At 45.0% G+C, this 19895-nt stretch overlaps 1 protein-coding gene across 1 annotated transcript in view; it reads left to right on the top strand.

Moving 5' to 3' along the window:
- Nucleotides 1-19895, top strand: part of TSPAN7 (tetraspanin 7) — a 196964-nt gene that overhangs the window by 64914 nt on the left and 112155 nt on the right. The window lies entirely within an intron of this gene.

Consider the following 19895-nt stretch of genomic DNA (forward strand, 5'->3'; position numbering starts at 1 on the left):
CCAATGGAGCTGGGGCAGAGGGGTTTGGGGTGTGGGAGGGGCTCAGGGCTGGGACAGAGGGGTTTGGGATGGGGGGTGAGGGCTGTGGGGTAGGGCTGGGAATGAGGGGTTCAAGGTGTGGGAGGGGGCTCTGGGCTGGGGCAGGGGGTTGAGGTGCAGGAGGGAGTCAGGGCTCTGGGCTGAAGGTGCAGGGTCTGGGGTGGGGCTGGGGATGAGGGGTTTGGGGTGCAGGAGGGGCTCTAGGGGGGCTCAGGGCTGGGACAGGGGATTGGAGTGCAGGAGAGGGTCAGGGCTCTGGGCTGGGGATGCAGGCTCTAGGGTGGGGCTGGGAATGAGGGGTTTGGGGTGCAGGAAAGGGTTCCAGGTTTGGGGGGGATCAGGGCAGGGGGTTGGGGCGTGGACTTACCTCCAGCAGCTCCCAGTCAGCAGCACAGCCGGGGTACAGAGGCAGGCTTCCTGCCTGTTCTGGCACCGCAGACCACGCTGCGCCCCGTAAGCAGCCAGCAGTAGGTCCGACTCTCGCCCACAGGCACCCCCGCCGCCCCGTTCCCATTGGCCGGTTGCTGGCCAATGGGAGTGTGGAGCAGGTGCTCGGGATGGGGGCAGTGCGCGGAGCCCCATGGGCCCCCTGCCTAGAAGCCAGACCTGCTGCTGGCCGCTTTCAGGGCGCAGCGTGGTGTTGGAACAGGAAGGCACTAGCCTGCCTTAGCTAGGCAGCACCGCTAACGGGACTTTTAATGTCCTGGTCGGCGGTGCTGACCAGAGCGACCCAATGCCTGACATGCCGCGACCCAGTACTAGGTCGCGACCCGAAATTTGAAAAATGTTGCAATAAATGCTTCAGTAACAACATTACACTCTCAAATGAACTCTCAGAGAAAGATGATCAAATATAAAAACACCATATCACCTGTGAGTGAACACTTTTTACAAAACCATCATTCTATATCTGACCTTACAGTCCTCATCCTCAAAGGAAACCTGCACAACACCTTCAAAAGATGAGCCTGATCGCTTACATGCATAACTTCGCTAGACACTAAAAATTATGGTCTTAATAAAGACACTGGATTTAGGTTTTATTGCAACAATCTGTAAACAATTAACCTCCCCCCCTTTTTTTTTGTCCTATGCCTGCAGCATGTTAATGGGCCACTTAACTGCTTTTGCTAAATATCTGTTCCACCTTGTATTTGGCTGTGACACTCTGGGGCTGTCTACACCGCAATAAAACACCAGCAGCTGGCCCATGTCAGCTGACTTGAGCTCGTGGGGCTTGTGACGCGGGGCAATAAAATTGCAGTGTAGATGTTCAGGTTTGAGCTGGAGCCTGGGCTCTGGGACCCACTCCCGATTGTGAGATCCCAGAGCCCGTGTTCCAGCCCAAGCCCGGACATCTACACTGCTGTTTTATAGCCTGAGCCCCATGATCCTGAGTCAGCTGACACGGGCCATGGGTGTGTCATTGCAGTGTAGACATATGCTGGGAGTTTCAGCCTTAACTCTGCATTTTGAATCTATCTTTCTTTCACATTCTTTATGTACATACTTACTTCACGTAGGTGAAGTGCTGAGCTCAAATTAAATAGATCCAGAAACATACACCACTCCTACTCATAATAAGCAAGGCAGATTTAATGTTTCAGTAAGAACATAACATGCCGTACTCCCCAGTGTCAGTCTCCTTCATTGTATTAGGGAAACAGTTCCAGAGGTATGGGCTCCAGTTTGACCATAAAAAATGTGAGGATATCCCCTTTGAGTAAAGCTCAGTAAGGACCCTGGAGCATATTGGAAGGTTATGCCTCTCGGTCAGGTAGGGACACATCCGCCACCTCGTATTTTAAGAGAATTTTTAAATCCATCTGAAATCTCATGTGTGACTGATGTAAAGATTTCCCCCTGGTGACCTGAAGTATTGATGTGGAGTGAGTTAGTGCTGTAACTGCCCATTTCTGGATAGGTTGTATTTTAAGCAATTAAATGTTCCAATAAATTGCATGACTCCTGCCAATATGTAACAAAGGCACAAATTAAAGACGGCATATTCTTACAACTGCCTCGGTTGCAGCTCTGCTTCGTTCTGTGAGCGAGGTTTCTGTAAAGTAACAATCCAATTGAAAAGAGACTTAAGAATCAAAGTTTATCCCAAGGTTGTACATTTTAGTAGCTGGCTATCTAATGTGCGCCTTTGAAATCTGTAAAGGATTCTGCACCTTTCAAAAAGCAATGGGGTCTGACCAAAATTGTGTGCAGCTTCTCAGAATTTAACTCTACAGCTGTCCATAATGGAATTTGCTTCCCTGGGCCTAACTGAAACAAAATTAAACTGATGCATTATTAGCACAGTAATGACAACGGAAATTTTGCACTGCATACTTCCATCTCTTAGACTTACCAGTAAAATGGTGCTTCCCACTCAGCACATTGACTGACCAAAAGGCTAAATGGCAACAGAATCTGTTGAGTTAATTTACAGGCAAACAGTGGTTGGTGTTACAAAGGTATTAATTGTTGTATGCAATCTTATTGCCTGATGTTGAACCTATATCTTTAAAATTTAATTTGTTACAGTTGAGTGCTCTCAAACTTAATGCATGTAACAGAACTATAAGATTAGTTAATCTTTTTAAGTGTTTACCTTTTGAGAGGCCTGTTTCCTCCAAATGGTCTAATCTAGTCCTACTCAGTGTCTACAGTCTTGTCTACACTAGTATTTTTCAGTAATTCTCCCATGGTTGCATTATCATCTGTGCAGCTGTACTAGTAGTAGCCGTGGTAGGAGCACTTTTGTACACAGGGTACTAGAGGGCTTTTTTTTTTTTTCCAGCACTCTGTCCTCTCACCCTGCTTGGATCTGATCTATGGCACTGTGCCATGTTAATACTGGCTCTTCTACTGTTATTACTATGGTGGACATACAGCAGTGAGAGATTTCCCACAAAGTGCTCATGTAGACAGCCTATGTGTCTGGAAATCTTAATTCCAGGCAACCCTCATCCAGGGAAGTAAGTAATTCAGAAACCTAAATATGCCAATAACTGGTAGAAACTAAATCTAAATACGGCCCGTTGTCTTGGTTTGAGATTTTAAGTATTTTAGATATTGAGGGCCAGCTAACCCCCTCCCCTCCGAACTGTAAAGGGTAAGACAATGGAATTTGGAAATGTCGGATATCCAAAGGCCCTGTTAGAAATGGACCTGTGTTAAGGGGGGCGCTATCTACTTGAAAGCTAGTACATTTCCAAAGTGAGTTCAGAGTAGTTTTGGGTGCTTCACCTGCCTCTGTCCTTTGCCAATCTTTGTGTTTTTTAGAATAGAACATTCCCATTATTTTAAAATAAATCTTCCTTTGCTCTCTGTGCTATGGGTCTTCGATGCGGCAGAAGGGGAAAGAGGGAACCTGAGTGTATGCACGGTGCCATCCAATGCACAAAGTAAAAATAATCCCTGAAAAATAGATCATCTTTTCCACTAACCTCCCATTTATAGTAATTTTAGGTGTCACTTGTAATCATAGTAGATGTCTGCAGTGATACAATGGTTAGACCCCTGTGGTGAGGACTCGAATGAGGAGTGTGGCATATGGGCTGGATGTGTTTTTACTCTTAATGACTGAGGTACTTATAGTACACAATCAGTTATAGCAACTTTGATCACATTTGCTTTAGGTGCCATTGCCATCCCTAATGGTAGGTAGAGATGTGGCTTGCATTAAATGGGAAGTCGATTGGAAAGTAGCTAAATCCATGATATGCCTGGGTACTTTATGCAGAGCTGTATTTTTTTCTCTTTTTTCCTCCCATTTCCCTCCCATATGGCCTTCTGAAATTGATTTAGCACTGCTTTTAATCATCTCCCTAGATTTGGTTTGAGTTTAGTCTTTACCTCCAGCCATCTAAGCTCTCTATCAGCCTGACGTAGTATTGATCACATAACCATTAGAAATATTGGTGGAGCAATCCTGCCCCCAGTATTAGTTTTGTGATATGGTCCTGATATACTTGGATTGGAAGACTGCCCTTCCATTTCCACACACCATGTGCGGTGTACCAAATAAGACTAAAACCTTGCTAAGACTATACCTGGGAAACATAAGGAACTCTTAATGGTTAGGAACTCGCTAGCTACACACCGCACTTTGTAGTAAATCATTCCGTAGTACAGGCTAGTGGGCTGGAATATTTCCAATAAAACGTGAACCGTTATCAGAACATCTCCATAAATCACTGCTAATCATGAGAAGGAAAGTCTCTGGGAAGGATAAAATGCCAATAAACATATTTTAAGAGGTGGAAATCGGTATTACTGCTTCTTTCAATGATCTTGACTCACTGTAGACCAGTACTCTGTCTGTGGGAAGTCCTTACTTCCTTCAGATTAGAGATAACAGTTTGAGTAGGTAATAATTTCACTGTAGTCTCTTATGGAGATTTTAATCAATCCTGCATTTTGGTGGAGTATCAGCAATGGCAAATAGAGAGGAGTAATATATTTATAACCTGCTTTCCCCTCACCCCCAAAATAAGACATGTAAAGGGTTTAGGACCTTGAAATTCAACCACTAAACTAGATGCCAGCTATCTTATGTAAAATCATGTACAACTGCTGCTGTTTATAGCAAGGGCTTCACAAAAGTGCCCTGCCAACTTCAACAGCTGTGGATGTGCTTTCTCTGGCAAATACACTTCAAATAGGTTCATTTCAAGGATAGACAAGTATTGTTACAGCAAGATGTACTAACTCGGTACTTCACGGAAAACCCGCAGTCTTGTTTGTCAATATCCACTGACAGAGAAGCACTATTACTAAGACCTGGGACTAGAAGAAGTAGAAATCGGCTGCTGTTTTTGGATATGTGTGATGTATACCTGGGAAGAGAGAGGTTGTCTGTCTGATTTATTTCCTGCACAGCCTTCAGTAATTAAGTAGTGATTATGAAATTTAAGCAGATGAAAGCTTGTCGTTTTTAGAATCCTGTTGGTGAATTTGTAGTAGAACTGTCTCTCTTCACACAGGCCCCTCTGCAGGGTCATGATAATGAAACCAGTTCTATAATTAGCTGGGTGGCAGTGCATAACTGTTTACTTCTGTCTGGGAGATTGAATACTTAAAAGTAGCCACATGCAAGTAGAGGTGGAGTGTGTGAGGTTTTTTTTTAAAATTACTTTAATATTTTCGTTGTGACAGATATTGCAACTGCATGTTGTGTGTCTGTGGGAAACGTATTGTATTACGTTTATGTATAGGCTTGGCAGAATTTTATTTTTTCTTTTATAGTTTCATTGGTAGTATCTATCTATTTTTAAGCATCCCTTTTTCCATTTTTTGTCAATTTAAAATTTTCCTGGTTGTGGGAAATTCTGAGGGGGTGTCAGACAATTATTTAATGACAGTAGACACTGAGATTCAAAAAATTAAAGCTTTATAACCATTCTTCTTCTTTTACCATTTGCAGTCCTTGCTGAGCTACCTGACAGCAGCTTCATCAGCAGAATGAAGGGCCCCAAGGCCACCATGAAATCTAGTCAGTTTAATGATTTATAACCATTAAAACATGAACTGTCAACATCAGATGTCAAAATAAACAAAGCAAATATCTTTAAATCGAACTCTGTTAAGTTCTCAGGCAGCATTTTTCTTTCTTTTCCCGTCTGTAAATTTAGATTATTATTAATGGGAATATTTCTTCATTGGTTTCGGTGTATGATGAAATTGATATTTACAAATAAAAATCGAATTCTTCCAAGCCTATTTATGTATTACTGTGGACCAGGTATGTGTTCTACTCCATCGGGGAGGGTTACCACAGTTCCTCCAGAAACTAAAACTAGTGGGGGGTTTTGAAGGTGAATCACTCACCTTTTAAACACCTACAGAGAGGTTACATCCCTGGGGAGGTTTAGGGTTCAAACTGGGTCTCCAAGGCACATTCTGGTTCAAACTGGGTCTCCAAAGTCTTGCAAAACAAAGAAAGGGCTTTTTGTTTATAAAAGCTGTGTTTTTAAACTGACTCAGTGCCACCTTCTGATCCAGCAAACTGACCGGACCTTTTGCCCAAAGGTGGGCCCCAATCCTTGTGGAAGGGTTGGAAAGCCAAGTATTTGGCCTACCAAGGCCCAATAAGATGGTGGATGACCTCTGGTAAGCTTTTTGCCTGTGTATAGGAACTTTTATTGTTTTTATGTTTACTCTGTAATGGTTTAACCTTAAGAATAAATGTGTTTGCTCAGAAGGAGCTGTGTGGTAACTTGTAGCTCCTGGCAGCACACTGTTCATAGCTCTCCCGGAGAGAGCACAGCACAGGCGCTGGCCTCAAGGCAGAGTGGCTAGCTGGGCATATTTCAGCATAAAGCAGGGAGCTGTGCAGTCATAAAACCCTGGTCAGGAGGGAGAGAGATATGGGACTCCAGTTCCACCCAAGAAGGTGACGGATGAGAGCTGGAAACCTTATGTGGGTGCCCTCCTGGGACCACGGGGGGCGGGATATAGGTGCAGTCATCCTGAAATTGTGACGTTCCTGTTACTGTTTACAAAAGCATTTGGAAAAAATGATCCAGTAGCATTTTAATTCAGAGATCCTTTAAAAAATGGATTTAGGTTGATTTTTGTATTTTTAATTTTGTAATCTTATAGTGAATTGATCTTAGAACTCCCTGGGTTCTGTAAGTGTGATAAAACAGTAAGCTGTCTTATTTTGTAGTTCATATGCGCTCCTGCTCATTTTATAATAATTCATGAATTTAATAATAAAACTTAAACTGATACAAAATCCTTTGGAGACTGTAGCCATATACTATATCACTGTGTCCCTTTAGCCACTTCTAGGGGATGCCAGAACTCAAAGGGCTAAAATGTTATCAAATAAACCTTAATTCTGAATGTTTCTAGGGGCTGCTGTTGGGGTTGGAAGGTCCATAATGAAAATGATTTTGACGATTCTTTGAGGTATGCGGTTAGATCCTGGGCTGCTCCTAGGTACCCAAATAACAGTTGTGGCCAAGAGCACTTTTCTTTCCCCCTCCCCCCAACCTGTGCCTGATTGGAAGAATGTGACCCTCTCTGTCCAACATGGACCTTGCCATGCTTATCTGTGCCTGTCACTTCAAAATTAAAATGGCTATAATACTTTGCTTAGTGCTACACCTACAGAAACTGATGCTGATGCCAAATATGACAGGTTTCAGAATAGCAGCCATGCTAGTCTGTATCCGCAAAAAGAACAGGAGTACTTGTGGCACCTTAGAGACTAATTTTTACTATGCCTGTTTTATAGACAGATGAATATCAACATTGAGAGTCAGTGCCTAAATCAGATTATTGTGTTTAAGTACCTTGGAGTGCTGGTTAGCAGCAAATGGAGAAATCAACAGAGAACAACACACAAGGTTGCTGAGCATGGGGGAAGTCTGGAACAAAGTAGATGGGGGGATTTATGATAAAATGGATGCCCAGACTACTTAAGGGATAACCATACAAAACTGTGGTAAGACCAGCTATTCCATATGGATCAGAGACATGAGTCACCAAAAGGTGCACTTGAGAAGACTTAAAGCCATTGAAATTAGGTGTTTGAGGGGAATGAGAGGGGAGATATTAATGGACCATATGTGGACTAATGTCATTGGGGTTGAGACCAAGGTCTGCAGAATCAGAAGTTGTAAGAGAGGAGGCTGAGACGGTATGGGCAGGTACGAAGGATGGATGAAGGGAATCCTGTTAGGAAGGCATTTGAGACTGGAGTTCATAAGTGGAGAAAAAAAGGATGGCCAAGAAAATGGTGGATGGACTGTGTATGGGAGGATGGAATGGATAGAGATCCAGCCTTGGACCAGCAAGCCTGGAAAAGACTGATCCAGTGACCTGACCCCAGCTAGCTGGGAAAAGTGATAGAAGAATGACTTTATTAAGCATGTTTTATGCCACTATGTCCGCGATGCCAGTGGTCAAGGTTCTACACTGGCTTCCAGTAGACTTCTGGGAAGAAAACACAGGGTTGAAATTAATCTGTAAGGCACCTGGTTACCTGAGAGATCACTCTGACCTTGTTCCATACTGCAGCAGTATGGATCTGAAAAGATACCCTCTTTAACAGGATTGAGTTGCTGGTTCCGCTAAGGCTCCTTGACTTTGAAACTCTCTTTGTCCTTGTTCTATTAGAGGCCAGATCAATTAACTTTCCTGGAATGTTGCAAAGCCTGATCAGCTGCGGGTGGAGATTGGGTTTATTTTATCATCTTTGTTATGTGGACTGGTGAATATTTATCTGTCAAGGTCAAGTCAGATGCCCTCCATATTATGGTGGTGGTTTCTGTATTTTATGGTATCGGAGCCCAGAAGCATTTATATATCCAACAAAGGGTATGTCTACACTACGGAATAAGGTCGAATTTATAGAAGTTGGTTTTTTAGAAATCGGTTTTATATATTCGAGTGTGTGTCCCCCCACAGAAAATGCTCTAAGTGCATTAAGTGCATTAACTCGGCGGAGCGCTTCCACAGTACCGAGGCTAGAGTCGACTTCCGGAGCGTTGCACTGTGGGTAGCTATCCCACAGTTCCCGCAGTCTCCGCTACCCATTGGAATTCTGGGTTGAGATCCCAATGCCTGATGGGGCTAAAACATTGTCGCGGGTGGTTCTGGGTACATATCGTCAGGCCCCCGTTCCCTCCCTCCCTCCGTGAAAGCAAGGGCAGACAATCGTTTCGCGCCTTTTTTCCTGAGTTACCTGTGCAGACGCCATACCACGGCAAGCATGGAGCCCGCTCAGGTAACCGTCACCCTATGTCTCCTGGGTGCTGGCAGACGCGGTACGGCATTGCTACACAGTAGCAACAACCCCTTGCCTTGTGGCAGCAGACGGTACAGTACGACTGGTAGCCATCATCGTCATGTCCGAGGTGCTCCTGGCCACGTCAGCTGGGAGCGCCTGGGCAGACATGGGCGCAGGGACTAAATTTGGAGTGACTTGACCAGGTCATTCTCTTTAGTCCTGCAGTCAGTCCTATTGAACCGTCTTTTGGTGAGCGGGCAGGCGATACGGACTGCTAGCAGTCGTACTGTACCATCTTCTGCCGAGCAGCCATGAGATGTGGATGGCATGCAGTCCTTCTGCACCGTCTGCTGCCAGCCAAAGATGTAAAAGATAGATGGAGTGGATCAAAACAAGAAATAGACCAGATTTGTTTTGTACTCATTTGCTTCCCCCCCTCCCCTGTCTAGGGGACTCATTCTTCTAGGTCACACTGCAGTCACTCACAGAGAAGGTGCAGCGAGGTAAATCTAGCCATGTATCAATCAGAGGCCAGGCTAACCTTCTTGTTCCAATAAGAACGATAACTTAGGTGCACCATTTCTTATTGGAACCCTCCGTGAAGTCCTGCCTGAAATACTCCTAGATGTAAAGACACCCCCTTTGTTGATTTTAGCTCCCTGAAGCCAACCCTGTAAGCCGTGTCGTCAGTCGCCCCTCCCTCCGTCAGAGCAACGGCAGACAATCGTTCCGCGCCTTTTTTCTGTGCGGACGCCATACCAAGGCAAGCATGGAGGCTGCTCAGCTCACTTTGGCAATTAGGAGCACATTAAACACCACACGCATTATCCAGCAGTATATGCAGCACCAGAACCTGGGAAAGTGATACCGGGCGAGGAGGCTACGTCAGCGCGGTCACGTGAGTGATCAGGACATGGACACAGATTTCTCTGAAAGCATGGGCCCTGCCAATGCATGCATCTTGGTGCTAATGGGGCAGGTTCATGCTGTGGAACGCCAATTCTGGGCTCGGGAAACAAGCACAGACTGGTGGGACCGCATAGTGTTGCAGGTCTGGGACGATTCCTAGTGGCTGCGAAACTTTCGCATGCGTAAGGGCACTTTCATGGAACTTTGTGACTTGCTTTCCCCTGCCCTGAGGTGCATGAATACCAAGATGAGAGCAGCCCTCACAGTTGAGAAGCGAGTGGCGATAGCCCTGTGGAAGCTTGCAACGCCAGACAGCTACCGGTCACTTGGGAATCAATTTGGAGTGGGCAAATCTACTGTGGGGGCTGCTGTGATGCAAGTAGCCCACGCAATCAAAGATCTGCTGATATCAAGGGTAGTGACCCTGGGAAATGTGCAGGTCATAGTGGATGGCTTTGCTGCAATGGGATTCCCTAACTGTGGTGGGGCTATAGACGGAACCCATATCCCTATCTTGGCACCGGAGCACCAAGCCGGCGAGTACATAAACCGCAAGGGGTACTTTTCGATAGTGCTGCAAGCTCTGGTGGATCACAAGGGACGTTTCACCAACATCAACGTGGGATGGCCGGGAAAGGTGCATGATGCTCGCATCTTCAGGAACTCTGGTCTGTTTCAAAAGCTGCAGGAAGGGACTTTCTTCCCAGACCAGAAAATAACTGTTGGGGATGTTGAAATGCCTATATGTATCCTTGGGGACCCAGCCTACCCCTTAATGCCCTGGCTCATGAAGCCGTACACAGGCAGCCTGGATAGTAGTCAGGAGCTGTTCAACTACAGGCTGAGCAAGTGCAGAATGGTGGTAGAATGTGCATTTGGACGTTTAAAGGCGCGCTGGCGCAGTTTACTGACTCGCTTAGACCTCAGCAAAACCAGTATTCCCACTGTTATTACTGCTTGCTGTGTGCTCCACAATATCTGTGAGAGTAAGGGGGAGACGTTTATGGCGGGGTGGGAGGTTGAGGCAAATCGCCTGGCTGCTGGTTACGCGCAGCCAGACACCAGGGCGGTTAGAAGAGCACAGGAGGGTGCGGTACGCATCAGAGAAGCTTTGAAAACCAGTTTCATGACTGGCCAGGCTACGGTGTGAAAGTTCTGTTTGTTTCTCCTTGATGAAACCCCCCGCCCCTTGGTTCACTCTACTTCCCTGTAAGCTAACCACCCGCCCCTCCTCCCTTCAATCACCGCTTGCAGAGGCAATAAAGTCATTGTTGCTTCACATTCATGCATTCTTTATTCATTCATCACACAAATAGGGGGATGACTACCAAGGTAGCCCAGGAGGGGTGGTGGAGGAGGGAAGGAAAATGCCGCACAGCACTTTAAAAGTTTACAACTTTAAAATTTATTGAATGACAGCCTTCTTTGTTGGGGGCCATCCTCTGTGGTGGAGTGGCTGGTTGGCCGGAGGCCCCCCCACCGCGTTCTTGGGCGTCTGGGTGTGGAGGCTATGGAACTTGGGGAGGAGGGCGGTTGGTTACAGAGGGGCTGCAGTGGCAGTCTGTGCTCCAGCTGCCTTTGCTGCAGCTCAACCATACACTGGAGCATACTGGTTTGGTCCTGCAGCAGCCTCAGCATTGAATCCTGCCTCCTCTCATCACGCTGCCGCCACATTTGAGCTTCAGCCCTGTCTTCAGCCCGCCACTTACTCTCTTCAGCCCGCCACCTCTCCTCCCGGTCATTTTGTGCTTTCCTGCACTCTGACATTATTTGCCTCCACGCATTCGTCTGTGCTCTGTCAGTGTGGGAGGACAGCATGAGCTCGGAGAACATTTCATCGCGAGTGCGTTTTTTTTTCTTTCTAAGCTTCACTAGCCTCTGGGAAGGAGAAGATCCTGTGATCATTGAAACACATGCAGCTGGTGGAGAAAAAAAAAGGGACAGCGGTATTTAAAAAGACACATTTTATAAAACAGTGGCTACACTCTTTCAGGGTAAACCTTGCTGTTAACATTACATACATAGCACATGTGCTTTTGTTACAAGGTCGCATTTTGCCTCCTCCCACCGCGTGACTACCCCCTCAACCTTCCCCCCTCCCTGTGGCTAACAGCGGGGAACATTTCTGTTTAGCCACAGGCAAACAGCCCAGCAGGAATGGGCTCCTCTGAGTGTCCCCTGAAGAAAAGCACTCTATTTCAACCAGGTGACCATGAATGATATCTCACTCTCCTGAGGATAACACAGAGATAAAGAACGGATGTTGTTTGAATGCCAGCAAACATACACTGCAATGCTTTGTTGTACAATGATTCCCGAGTACGTGTTACTGGCCTGGAGTGGTAAAGTGTCCTACCATGAAGGACGCAATAAGGCTGCCCTCCCCAGAAACCTTTTGCAAAGGCTTTAGGACTACATCTAGGAGAACCGCAAATGCCAGGGCAAAGTAATCCTTTCACATGCTTGCTTTTAAACCATGTATAGTATTTTAAAAGGTACGCTCACCAGAGGTCCCTTCTCCGCCTGCTGGGTCCAGGAGGCAGCCTTGGGTGGGTTCGGGGGGTACTGGCTCCAGGTCTAGGGTGAGAAACAGTTCCTGGCTGTCGGGAAAACCGGTTTCTCCGCTTGCTTGCTGTGAGCTATCTACAACCTCCTCCTCCTCATCATCTTCTTCGTCCCCAAAACCTGCTTCCGTATTGCCTCCATCTCCATTGAAGGAGTCAAACAACACGGCTGGGGTAGTGATGGCTGAACCCCCTAAAATGGCATGCAGCTCATCATAGAAGCGGCATGTTTGGGGCTCTGACCCAGAGCGGCTGTTCGCCTCTCTGGTTTTCTGGTAGGCTTGCCTCAGCTCCTTCAGTTTCACGTGGCACTGCTTCAGGTCCCTGTTATGGCCTCTGTCCTTCATGCCCTGGGAGATTTTGACAAAGGTTTTGGCATTTCAAAAACTGGAACCTAGTTCTGATAGCACGGATTCCTCTCCCCAAACAGCGATCAGATCCCGTACCTCCTGTTCGGTCCATGCTGGAGCTCTTTTGCGATTCTGGGACTCCATCATGGTCACCTGTGCTGATGAGCTCTGCATGGTCACCTGCAGCTTTCCACACTGGCCAAACAGGAAATGAGATTCAAAAGTTCACGGTTCTTTTCCTGTCTACCTGGCCAGTGCATCTGAGTTGAGAGTGCTGTCCAGAGCGGTCATAATGGAACACTCTGGGATAGCTCCCGGAGGCCAATACCATCCAATTGTGTCCACAGTACCCCAAATTCGAGCCGGCAACGTCGATTTAAGCGCTAATCCACTTGTCGGGTGGAGTAAGGAAATCGATTTTAAGAGCCCTTTAAGTCGAAATAAAGGGCTTCATTGTGTGGACGGGTGCAGGTTTACATCGATTTAACGCTGCTAAATTCGACCTAAAGTCCTAGTGTAGACCTGGGCAAAGATTCAGATGTTTGTAGTTTGCCTGTCTTAAAAATAGGTGACTAGGTTTTCTTTGGAAGTAGAAGGCAAATGTTCCTGTTTGGAATGGTGTATTACAAGTCATCTGCCACTCCCTCTCATCTCCTCTCCATGTCACTCTTCCCTCCTCCCCAGTTAGGTCTATCTCCTGTATAAGTTCTCTGGGGCAGGGAATGTCTCTGTTCTATGTTCTGTGTACAGTGCCTAGCACAATCAGTCTCTGATCTGCAACTTGGGTTTCTACATGCTATGATAATACAGATAATAAATATGGAAAGTCAGTAACAGACTGTTTCCAATTTATGGAATGGAGAGGCCAAGAGCTGGCTAAATATTCCTTTCTCACCCTCCCAACAGAAAAGTCATTTACTTCACCTTAGGATTTGCGGCATAAAGGATTCCAAAAAACAAGCATTTTGCTGGAGATTTCTTATTTTTTAAATATGTATGGCATAACTCCTCGAAGGAGGAATGAAGGCTCCCATCTTCTTCCTTGCTGAACAGCACTCCAGGGCTATGGATCACAAAGAGGAGTCTGGGACTTGCCAGCCAGCAAGCCTGGGCTCCTAACCCAACTAATTTTGGCCATGTTCCATAAATTGTAACGTCTTTTGAGGGCAAGGACCATATTTTTGTTCTATATATGCACAGCGCTTAACACAGTGAGGTACTGATCCATGATAAGGGCTCCTAGGGGTACAGTAATGAAAGTATTTAATAATAATCAGTAGCAACTGTCTGGTAAAAGTTCCAAACCTGAGCTCCTTGTGTGTTTGCAATTGTATGTCACAATCAGCCTGCTGTGTATTGGATACAGGGCTGGACAGACAGCTGTTTCAAGCATAGTGGATATTGAGCAGTTGGGGGGGATAATTGAAAATTCAGTCTTTGTGGTAAAAGCAGGTGTTTTTATTTCATTTTTTCTCCAAATAGCTTTAGGAATTGAGATTCACTGCCTCACATTTGGAACGGAAGGAGCTACTCCCTCTGCTTTCCAGAGTTTTGTTTAAACTCCACCTTTGAGAGAATCAGAGTAACTTAGGTGCTATCATCAGGACCAACTTTAAAGAGGGAATCAAATGAACGCTTCAGGCCTCATGGGTCTCACGGTGTTTAAGACAAGAGCTGTCTCTGCTTTAGCCACATACCCCTTCAAATCAGTCACTGTGCACATAGTCTGGATAAGAACACAGCGAATCTCTGGGAGTTCACTGAAGAGTAGATTTGTGCTGCTCCTTCAAGATCTTAAACTCTTCCACAAAAAGCTGTTCATTGAAACCCCTTGGGAAGCATGCAATGACAAGATAAGGTTATAAAGACGACGCAGTAAAATAATGTTGCTACATTAGCTCTGAATGCAAAGCAAGTTTTTGGAAAGTACAGCTATGCATTAATACAATGGGGTTCGGTTTTATTGGCCCTCAGGCAGTCACTGTCTTGTGCTCAAACAAGGAACTGGATAGAGTTCAGAGAGGATTTTGCAAATGTTATTCATAGAGGGGACAACCTGACTGGCACAAGACGATGACCATAGGAAGAAATGGGCATCAAGTAATGAAACCACAATACTAGCCTCTGCTACCTATCTGGAAGAGAGTATCCCAGAAGGGCCAAAGGCTAACTGTGAAATTTGAGGACAAATGTTGATCAATATTGTATTGTAGTGAAAATGTACCTGGCATATTATTGTACTACTCTACTCCAAATTTGTTGCAGCATTCATAACACATAACAGCCAGGTACATCACTTCATGGAGAATTTCATTTTGCAGGAATTACCTGTGGTTGGTTTTGGTTTGTTTTTTTTAGGGGAATATTAAAAAAGGACGCGACTGTCTCATTTATGGAAGCCTTCAATTCTCAGGTTTTCCAAAAGACTTCACTGTACTGTGCTGTGTACTTTATGTAACGTTCCATACATAGTGTCTTGCTCATCCAGTAGCGCTTCTGCAGCATTGGTTACCACACAGGATCCCTACTAACTAACTGGGGAGTGAGGAGTTGTTCAAAATAAAAAGGTTCATAACACTGAACATCTCAAAATTGGAGCAGATGTGATGCATAGATTGAAGTATGGGGCACTGCATGGTTTTCTTCTAATCCTTCAAACCATTCAAAGAAATTTCCAATGCACTGAAGGCATCCAAATGTGAAGGGATGTCAACTTGATCTTCAGCATCACTTTCGTTTTGTGGGTCCTCGTTGGGGGAAAAATGGTTTGACTAACTGGTCAGTCGCAAGATGGCTGTTTGTAAAATCAAGGTTCTTCTGTAAATGCTTTTGTGGTCTGTATTGCAGGCAACACTCCAAAGCATCACATCTCCTGTTGTCATTGCCTCAGAGAGGGGTTAGGAAGAAAACTGTAGCTTTACTTTAACTGAAGTCGGCACCCACGTCTGTTACTCACATAACTGTTAATCTCTTGTATTCAACACACATGCTCTGGGTAGAAAAGTTTTTCCATTCAGTTGCATTACTGATATCCATTGTTCCAACTTCTGACTTACACTTGCGCTTTCCAGGACATCAGCTATATTTTCAGCTGTAGTGAAGCGAAGACTCACTAGTGCAGCACTTCCTGCTGGTCGTCTTGGAAATTAGCAGTCCAGCATATGGAGCGCCTCCTCCTGGCTGGTGTCTAGTCTGCCACTGGCCCCGTGTCCCTCCTGGACCCCGGTGCCATTTACCTCAGGGTTCTGCCCCAGCAGTACCCCCTTGCTCTAGGTCTCCCATCCCAGGGGAACGAACCCCCAACCCTCTAAACCCACCTTACCTCAGTGGCTACTGCCAGTCATCATCTAGCTCCCACTCACTGGGGCAGACTGCAGTGTAATGATCACTCATCATTGGCAAGGGGTTTTACCAGGCTGGAGCTCCCCAGATCCCTTGCTCTATTCCCCAGCACTACTCCTTCCTCTCAGGCAGCTAGCCCTTCTCCCTCCAGGGCTGGAGAGAGACTCCTCCAGCTTCTGGCCCCCAGCCCTCTTATAAGGGCCAGCTGGGCTCTAATTAAGCTGGCCACACCTGTGGTCAGCTACTCCATCAGCTTCCCCCAGCTGTTCTCACTCCATTTCCCAGCCACAGCCCTCTCTGGGGCTGCTTTTATCCCTTGTTCTCCAGGATGGGGAAGCCACCCCACTACACCAACCCATATTTCTCTTCCATCAGATGCTGGTACAGTGGTATGAGGAATTTTGCACTGTCTGTGCTGAAGCATGCATACTGACAGTTTCTAGTACAACTTGTAAATTCTAATAAACCCTAAAAAGTGTGTGCGCGTGTTTGTATGTGCACATAAAATTGCACACCATGTGTGGAACTTATATCTGTGATAATTAGTCACACATCACAGACCACATAACCTGCTCTTTGCCTGCTAATATACCTCTCCAGGACTCATTTCAACCCCCTGCAGAGCTTCAAACAGCAGCCATTTTTTGTATCAACCTCGCAGATAAATGTTTCTTCTCCTTGACTTCCAAATACCAATACCCAAGGCCTATGATGGGCAAGATTCAGTCCTCAGCCTATGACAGGTTTTCTAGATACAGTTATGTAACACCTTGAAAGTATGTTATCAGGGTGCTTCCTATATGTTAGAAATATACTAAGTGACCATTATACTGTTGGAAAGGGGAGATTCCCAGCTTCCCAGTGCAACTTGATGAACTTACCTCTAACTTTGGTCAGGACCTAAGATATCTGACTTTAAGGTCATTACATTTTCATATGAAGAAAAGCTATTTAGGTCATTCTGAGAGAGTTTTCTAGCATCCACTGCACTCTGTACAGTAGAAATTACGGGGAAGGATAAAAATAATTCCCAGTAACGCTTTTTTAAAAAGATCTCTAAAACATTCCTAAAATATTTGTTCTTCAATGTATGTGGCATGCATAAAACACATGGTGGCGTGTTGTTGCATAAAGAGTTTATTGGCATTTGTCTGAGATTGACCTACATAACTGAATCGTGGCCTCACCACTTGGGAGTAATGTTGCATTTCAAATTGTGAAAAACATACCTTTAATAGGCAGCCGGTTTAATTGTCAGGAACACAACCCCCATGCTTTGGGTGTCCCTAAACTTTTGCCTGCCAGAAGCTGGGACTGGATGATGGGGGATGGATCATTCAATCCTTGCCCTGATCTGTTCATTCCCTCTGAAGCATGTGGCACTGGCCACTGTCAGAAAACAGGGTATGGGGCTAGATGGACCACCAGTCTGACCCAGTATGGCCAGTCTTATATTCTTATATGTGCTGGGCTTCACCGTCATGTATTTCCTGTTTATATAATATAATCACAAACCATTCTGTAGGACTTTGTTATCTCTTAAACTCAACAGGAGAGAAATAGTTGGGTGGGTAAACAGTCGTTTGTCCCATCACTTTGTCCATCATTAGCATAGGATTTGGAGAGAGAAAGATGTTGTGTTTGCTGTCAGCAAAAGCTATAATTAAGGGGTATAAGTTAATGGCACATGTAGTGATAGTCAGTGAGGGATCTGCACAAGGCAAGGTTGAACTTAGATCTTTCTGAGCTGTGTGCCTTTTAAGATGTTGTATTAACATGGGATTTTTCTTCTAAATATCCAGCTTCAGAAAAACAAGGTGGGTGAGGTCATATCTTTTATTGGACCAACTTCTGTAGATGAGAGAGAGAGAGAGAGAGAGAGACAAGTTTTCCAGCCACACAGAGCTCTTCTTCACAGCTAAGGGCAAGATGGAACAGATTGTGTAACTGTTTGGCTCCTAAGCGTGTCTCTTTCACCAACAGAAGTTATCACCTCATCCACCTTGTCTTTCTAATATCCTGGGATGAGCACACCTATAGCTACACTGCATACAGCTTCAGAAAAACATGCTGTTTTTTTTCTGCATATTTTCATTTGAATAAAATCTGTTGCTCATTTTTTGAGGATGCATGCAACAAAGCATGTCAGATATTAGTGCTGTGATAAGTTGTGCAGTATGCAGCAGATAGGGTTAGGGTAGTTCAGGCTTCACCTCCATAGAGATGGTGTTCATTAATATTCATCTGCTATCTACCCCTAGTAATAGCATCTTTGGAGTTGAGACAATGGCAACAAAATTTTTTCAATTGCCATCTGACATCTGCTGGCAGAACAGGGTAACACGTTGCATGTGATTAAGGATTTTACCAAGGGAATTTACAGGCATCAGATTTTGAAGCTTGCGTGACTTTGTAGGATCAAAACCAACTTGGCTCATAGCACAATATCTTGGAATGGCCTTGCTCCTGAAACAAAGCCACCATTACACAGAGAGGGGGTCTAAACAGGCCACAGCTCTCCTACCACCCTGTGTTCATGAATTTAACTCTAGGAATTAAATGTTGGGCTTGGATTACACAGTTTGTGTGTATCTCACGTTAAACATGCTGTCAGTGAAATTTCATTAGGACTTTCTTGGCCTGTAGGAAAATGTGTCTGATATGTTTCAGAATGGGTGAGGGCAAGGTTATTTTACCTCAGAGATTTCCTATCCCCAACCAATTAAAGTCCCAGAGGTTTACTAGTCAGCTCTGACAGAATGGCTGTTGCAGTAAGTCTGGAAACAAGATTACACTATCACTGTTCTCCTGTAAAAGGAATTATTTGCTTTTGCTATGAAGAACTGACTCTTTTCCATTCCAATCCTCTGCCCTGTTGGCTGCCCCTCACTGAATAAAACCAGACTGGGAGCAATGCATATAAAATAGATATTAAAGGCACCTGTTCGTGTCACAGCTGCAGCAGCACAAGAGCATGTTGCAATTCTAGCTCAGAGGCTGGAGCGTTGTGTGGCTGCTGAACATGTAAACAAAGTCCCATTGATATTCAAGGCATCCCAGTGCAGGATCTCTAACAAATGAGGCTGTTCTTCAGTGAAGAACAACTCTGCACTGCCTGTGTAATACAAAAAGCTGGCTAACAGGCATGCACAGCAGAGGAGAGTTTGCCTCTAAGTAATTTGTTTTCTATTGTCTGCTTCCCCCTGGAATTTATGATGAGAAGGTATCAACTGATGAAAATAATGAGGCATCAGTGGGAATGTTAAACTAGACAGTGCTTATTTTTGTGTGAATGTACATTCCTATTTCAGTTGGTGTTTTTAAGCAATGTACTTGAAACTAAAAACTTACCTTTCCAAAGCTAAAGATACTAACCCAACATCCTATTTGGTGAAAATGAAGTAACCAGACCCTCTCAGGTGGTTTGCTGTGGTCAAGTGTTAAAGTAACTGAATTTTTTTTTAAAAAAGGACTATTGGTAGATTACATCAGTGTTATTTCCCTCCCTAATCTCCTGCAGTAGAATAAAGATCCTGCCATATGGCATCTACGACTCTGATTTTGCAGCTTGTTCGTGGCATAGTTAAACTGACTGGTTTCAAGAAAGAGAATTTGATTTGTGGCCTTGCAGGAGTATTTCTGCTATAGCAACTGTGTTCTTGCACCTGCCATACTGCCTAACCAGTTTTTGTGAGTGCATTGTGGGATGTTCTCAGCAGCTGTTTTCACCAAGGTCTATGGGTATCTTTATTTTATTTTTCCCCAATCCCATTCTCTTTCTACCTAGGAGTGTAGGAGTTCTTACACAAATCCCATAGTTCTCAGACACAGTTGCCATTTATTCATCACTATGACTTTCCTGGCATGGCAGATTGCTGCATCCTCCAGCTTATGGAGTTTGCAGCTTGACAGCCTGGAAGCAGGGCAGGGCAGAAATGGTAACAGTTCCCGGAGGAA

This window comes from Lepidochelys olivacea, assembly GCF_965140295.1.
Source record: "Lepidochelys olivacea isolate rLepOli2 genome assembly, chromosome: 1".
NCBI classification, from domain to species: Eukaryota; Metazoa; Chordata; order Testudines; family Cheloniidae; genus Lepidochelys; species Lepidochelys olivacea.